The sequence below is a fragment of the Physella acuta genome, unplaced genomic scaffold (genome assembly GCF_028476545.2).
Source record: "Physella acuta isolate Inbredline_101_S28 unplaced genomic scaffold, ASM2847654v3 ptg000123l, whole genome shotgun sequence".
Classification (NCBI taxonomy): domain Eukaryota; kingdom Metazoa; phylum Mollusca; class Gastropoda; family Physidae; genus Physella; species Physella acuta.
In genome coordinates, this window is record NW_026731642.1 from 131,397 (window position 1) to 138,859 (window position 7,463).

A 7,463-nucleotide genomic window follows, 5' to 3' on the forward strand; every position below is an offset into this window, starting at 1 on the left:
TGGTGGGTGCTTGGGGGAGATGGTGGGTGCTGGTGGGTGCTTGGGGGAGATGGTGGGTGCTGGTGGGAGATGGTGGGTGCTGGTGAGAGAAAGTGGGTGCTGGTGGGAGATGGTGGGTGCTAGTTGGAGATGTTGGGTGCTAGTTGGAGATGTTGGGTGCTGGTGAGAGAAAGTGGGTGCTGGTGGGAGATGGTGGGTGCTAGTTGGAGATGTTGGGTGCTAGTTGGAGATGTTGGGTGCTAGTTGGAGATGTTGGGTGCTGGTGAGAGAAAGTGGGTGCTGGTGGGAGATGGTGGGTGCTAGTGGGTGCTGGTGGGAGATGGTGGGTGCTGGTAGGTGCTGGTGGGAGATGGTGGGTGCTGGTGGGAAATGGTAGGTGCTGGTGGGAGATGGTGGGTGCTGGTGGGAGATGGTGGGTGCTAGTGGCTGCTGGTGGGAAATGGTGGGAGATGGTGGGAGATGGTGGGTGCTTGTAGGGATAAGCCAATTATCTTCATTTTAATGACTATCTTGAGGTGTTTCACCTCACTCAATTAAAGCAGGTACCTTTTTCAAAGAATAAATTCTGTTGTATTTCATTAATTAATCCACAACTTCGAGGATTTTTAATCTTTGACAAGTGTTTTTATTTAATTTAAAATTTACTTTTGCAACGTAAGCAAAATATTCATGTACTCTATTACTGATGTCAAAGACGGAAAGAAGAATCTATTTTAAAACGTGGATGTTCGCGTTTTAATTCATTTAACAACAGACTTGTGTTCAAATAAAAACTGTTCGTTTTTGGACAAAAGCACTGATGTTGACTAAGCAGTTTCAAAGATTAAATACTTTAACTAAGAGGTGGAGGGGGGGGTCTTAGTTTTCGTGACGATGTCTGACGATGAGGATAAAATTGTCCAAAAAACGGGACCCTATTGAAATGGTCCAGCGGGACCCTATTGAAATGGTCCAAAAAGCGGGACCCTATTGAAATGATCTAAAAATTCAGCAAATAATTCTATCAACGGATATCTTTACCACGGTACTATCAATAAAAATAATAAAAATAATAATATATTTAAAATTGACATTACATACCGTGATCTGAACACGTAACGAGAAACTGGTCAGTAGCAACAGCCCAATGTGTGATGGGACAATCGCCATGATACCTCTAAACGCTCTGATCTTCACAAAGGCTGATACAAAGGCTAGCTCGATCTAAACAATATGAGAATCGTATGCAGGAAAATGAAGTTGGCGAAGAGTTTCGGACATTATATTCAGGGGAAGTAAGTTAACGAGGTATTTAAGAAATCAAGTGTCGACGTTTATGGGTCCGAGACTATTATTTTTGTGTCGCATTTGAATGACACTTTCAGTTTGATGCCCAAATAAAGCTCAGTCGATAGCCTATCATTTGCTAAACATTAAGTCAGTCTGCTTGACGGGTTTTTTTTAAGTTGAGTGAGGTTACGGTGTACATTAATTGGTTACAACCCACCCCAGAATGCTATACATCCCACCCCAAAATACTATACACCCCCCACAAAATACTATACACCCACCCCAAAATGCTGTTCACCCACCCCAAAATGCAATACACCTTACCCCAGAATGCTAAACACCCACCCCAGAATGCTAAACACCCACCCCAGAATGCTACACACCCCACAACAAGATACTCTATACCACCTCAAACCAAGATACTCTACACCCCACACCAAGATACTCTACACCCCACAACAAGATACTCTACACCCCACACCAAGATACTCTACACCCCACATCAAGATACTCTACACCCCACATCAAGATAATCTACATACCACAACAAGATTACACCACACACCAAGATACTCTACACCCCACAACAAGATACTCTACACCACCCCACATCAAGATCCTATACACCCCACATGAAGATACTCTACACCCCACAACAAGATACTCTACACCCCACAACAAGATACTCTACACCACCCCACATCAAGATCCTATACACCCCACATCAAGATACTCTACACCCCACAATAAGATACTCTAAACCCAACAACAAGATACTCTACACCACCCCACATCAAGATACTCTCCACCCCACATCAAGATACTCTACATCCCACACTAAGATACTCTACACCACCCCACAACAAGATACTCTACACCCCACAACAAGATACTCTACACCCCACATCAAGATACTCTACACCACCCCACAACAAGATACTCTACACTCCACAACAAGATACTCTACACCACCCCACACCAAGATACTCTACACCACCCCATAACAAGATACTCTACACCACCCCACATCAAGATACTCTACACTCCACAACAAGATACTCTACACCCCACAACAAGATACTCTACACCCCACATCAAGATACTCTACACCCCACAACAAGATTACACCACACACCAAGATACTCTACACCCCACAACAAGATACTCTACACTCCACACCAAGATACTCTACACCCCACAACAAGATTACACCCCACACCATGATACTCTACACTCTACACCACACACCAAGATACTCTACACTCCACACAAAGATACTCTACACCACCCCACATCAAAATAGTCTACACTCCACACCAAGATACTCTACACCCCACATCAAGATACTCTACACCCCACACCAAGATACTCTACACCCAACAACAAGATACTCTACACCCCACATCAAGATACTCTACACCCCACATCAAGATACTCTACACCCCACAATAAGATACTCTACACCACCCCACATCAAGATACTCTACACCACCCCACATCAAGATACTCTACACCCCACAATAAGATACTCTACACCACCCCACACCAAGATACTCTACACCCAACAACAAGATACTCTACACCCCACATCAAGATACTCTACACCCCACATCAAGATACTCTACACCCCACAATAAGATACTCTACACCACCCCACATCAAGATACTCTACACCACCCCACATCAAGATACTCTACACCCCACAATAAGATACTCTACACCAACCCACATCAAGATACTCTACACCCCACATCAAGATACTCTACCCCCCACAATAAGATACTCTACACCCAACAACAAGATACTCTACACCCCACAACAAGATTACACCACACACCAAGATACTCTACACTCCACACCAAGATACTCTACACCCAACAACAAGATACTCTACACCCCACAACAAGATTACACCACACACCAAGATACTCTACACTCCACACCAAGATACTCTACACCCCACAACAAGATTACACCCCACACCATGATACTCTACACTCTACACCACACACAAAGATACTCTACACCCCACATCAAAATAGTCTACACTCCACACCAAGATACTCTACACCCTACATCAAGATACTCTACACCACCCCACACCAAGATACTCTATAGCCCACAACAAGATACTCTACACCACCCCACACCAAGATACTCTATAGCCCACAACAAGATACTCTACACCACCCCACATCAAGATACTCTCCACCCCACATCAAGATATTCTACACCACCCCACACCAAGATACTCTACACCCCACAACAAGATACCTTACACCCCACAACAAGATACTCTACACCCCACATCAAGATACTCTACACCCCACACCAAGATACTCTACACCCCACAACAAGATTCTCTACACCACCCCGCCCCACACCAAGATACTCTACACCACCCCACATCCAGATACTTTACACCCCACACCAAAATACTCTACACCCCTCATCAAGATACTCTACACCCCACACCAAGATACTCTACACCCCACAACAAGATACTCTACACCCCACATCAAGATAATCTACACCCCACAACAAGATACTCTACACCCCACAACAAGATACTCTACACCCCACAACAAGATACTCTACACCCCACATCAAGATACTCTACACCCCACAACAAGATACTCTACACCCCACAACAAGATACTCTACACCCCACATCAAGATACTCTACACCACACCACATCAAGATCCTCTACACTCCACATCAAGATCCTCTACACCCCACAATAAGATACTCTACACCCCACATCAAGATACTCTACACTCCACACCAAGATACTCTACACCCCACACCAAGATACTCTACACCCCACAACAAGAAACTCTACACCCCACAATGTGGGAAAATGTGGTTTAACGACACTGTCTACAACCCCCCCCCCCTTTTTTTTTGGGGGGGGGGGGGGAGAATTACAGAGTGCGGGTAAACTTCAACGCCAAGGTTACATTTTGATTTTTAGTTCAAACTATTGTTTCGGCTGTCAAGATGTGTAATTTTTAAACTCGCTGGGAATTTTATTGTTAAAGTCTAACGATCTGCGTGCTGAAACGTGGCATTTAAAGCCCTATTTATTCTAACTCTCGTAGTGCCATTGTATTATTATATAATTATTGCTTTGCCATTATCAGGGTCAGAGTGACATCAAGACAAGAATATATTTACTGGGGTCACCGCATGGGGTCACCGCCCGGGGTCACATCGTGGGGTCACAGCGACCAGCTGGGCAAAAAAAAAAACAATAAGGTCTCCGAGTGTGACTGGCAGTAAAAAAAAAACTGTTGACAGCGCCACCGTCTATTCAAATTTTCTACCAGACTTTTTTCTCCGGGGGGGGGGGGGGACGACGACGACGACTAAAAATTTCGGGTTGGGGGGGGGGGGGGGGCGGACACTGTCAAAAGTATATATTTTCTATATAAATTATATTTCGCTTGGGGGGGGGGGGGTAGAGTTGCCTGGAAGAAACTCTGCGTCTAATTTACAGGCACAAGGTAGAAATGGCTTTGTCTAAGCGGCCCGGAGAATGTTCAAAGCGGCTCCCAACTGTGGAGAGAATTTTTCACCGAGCATTTTATAACCCATCAAAATGAATATTCCGAATTAGTATGAAGGAATGGTAAAATGGAGTAATACCAACAAACTGTTTATTTAAAAAAAAACTAATTTAATACATCAGATGCGTCTACAGGGAATTTTTTTTTGTCGGCCCACCGAAATTTTTCCTGAGGGCCCACCAAGATTTTTTCCTGTGGGCCCACCAAGATTTTTCCTGAGGTCCCACCGATATTTTTCCTGAGGGCCCACCAACATTTTTCCTGAGGGCCCACCTCGATTTTTTTCCTGTGAGCCCTCGAAATTTTTTCTTGGGAACCCACCAAGATTTTGTCTTGGGGCCCATCGGGATTTTTTTGACCAGCCCACTCTTGTTTAGAGATCTTCTCTTTATGACATTTATTTGACCAGCCCACCCACGTTTAGAGATCTTCTCTTTATTACATTTATTTGACCAGCCCACCCACGTTTAGAGATCTTCTCTTTATGACATTTATTTGACCAGCCCACCCACGTTTAGAGATCTTCTCTTTATGACATTTATTTGACCAGCCCACCCACGTTTAGAGATCTTCTCTTTATGACATTTATTTGACCAGCCCACCCACGTTTAGAGATCTTCTCTTTATGACATTTATTTGACCAGCCCACCCACGTTTAGAGATCTTCTCATTATGACATTTATTTGACCAGCCCACCCACGTTTAGAGATCTTCTCTTTATGACATTTATTTGACCAGCCCACCCACGTTTAGAGATCTTCTCTTTATGACATTTATTTGACCAGCCCACCCACGTTTAGAGATCTTCTCTTTATCACATTTATTTGACCAGCCCACCCACGTTTAAAGATCTCTTTATGACATTTATTTGACCAGCCCACCCACGTTTAGAGATCTTCTCTTTATGACATTTATTTGACCAGCCCACCCACGTTTAGAGATCTTCTCTTTATGACATTTATTTGACCAGCCCACCCACGTTTAAAGATCTCTTTATGACATTTATTTGACCAGCCCACCCACGTTTAGAGATCTTCTCTTTATGACATTTATTTGACCAGCCCACCCACGTTTAGAGATCTTCTCTTTATGACATTTATTTGACCAGCCCACCCACGTTTAGAGATCTCTTTATGACATTTATTTGACCAGCCTACCCACGTTTAGAGATCTTCTCTTTATGACATTTATTTGACCAGCCCACCCACGTTTAGAGATCTTCTCTTTATGACATTTATTTGCCCAGCCCACCCACGTTTAGAGATCTTCTCTTTATGACATTTATTTGACCAGCCCACCCACGTTTATTGATCTCTTTATGACATTTATTTGACCAGCCCATCCACGTTTAGAGATCTTCTCATTATGACATTTATTTGACCAGCCCACCCACGTTTAGAGATCTCTTTATGACATTTATTTAACCAGCCCACCCACGTTTAGAGATCTTCTCTTTATGACATTTATTTGACCAGCCCACTCACGTTTAGAGATCTTCTCTTTATGACATTTATTTGACCAGCCTACCCACGTTTAGAGATCTTCTCTTTATGACATTTATTTGACCAGCCCACCCACGTTTAGAGATCTTCTCTTTATGACATTTATTTGACCAGCCCACCCACGTTTAGAGATCTTCTCTTTATGACATTTATTTATTGTTCGCAATTCATTATAGATTTTTCCATTGCCATACAAAACATCTTTTTTTTTAGCCTTACAAGGTACACATAGCCTACATGACTTAGTCCTCTTTGCTCCTTATGGAGCATAGGGCCTCCACCATTTCCTTCCATTTCTTCCTATCCTCGGCTATTAATTTTGACATCTCCCAAGACATCCCTGTTGGCTTCAGTTCTTCAAGAAGACTCCGCCTCCAGGTCACATAGCCTACACGTTGAACGTTAATTAGCAGGCCTATAACTATAAATGAAGTATGTTTTGATCAGTCAATTAAAAGTGTGTGTGTGACCGGGTTATTCTGGATTGAGTGTCGCGCACAGCCATGCTAGTTCTGGGAAAAGGTATACAGTGAATTCTCTTAGGGAAATTAGAGAATCTAGAGTTTGCAGATGACCTTGTTCTACTTTCACACCGACTGGATGACATGCAGGAAAACAAAATACATGCATTAGGAGCCCCCCCCCCCCCCCCCCCCCCAGCACATATGACTTAAGTTTTACAGAAAAAGACGAAAGAAATGAGAATTTTCAATAACCAAGAGCCCCCAGTGACAATACATGGAAGGCATGTAAATGCTCGGGAGGAATTATCTACCTTGGCAGCAAGACCACCCAATCAGGAGGCACAGAGGACATACGTGACAGAACATTTAATACTATTAATAATAGAGCCCGCTACGCTTTTAGTTATGCGACCCATTTGGAAAAATACTGCCAACTCAACTCGCGTCAAGACGATTTTGTTATATGGAGAAGAGACATGTAGAAGAGTTGTGTGTGTATTGTGGTGGGGGGGGGGGGGGGGGGGGAAGAGAAGAGTGGATGTATAAGTGAGGGAAATGTGGGGTGAATGTGAGTTGTGAGGGTGATGTATGGAGAATGTAATTGATTGCTACAGAAATGACAAGCTCACTGACAAAATCCCTGACTGAAGAAATAAAA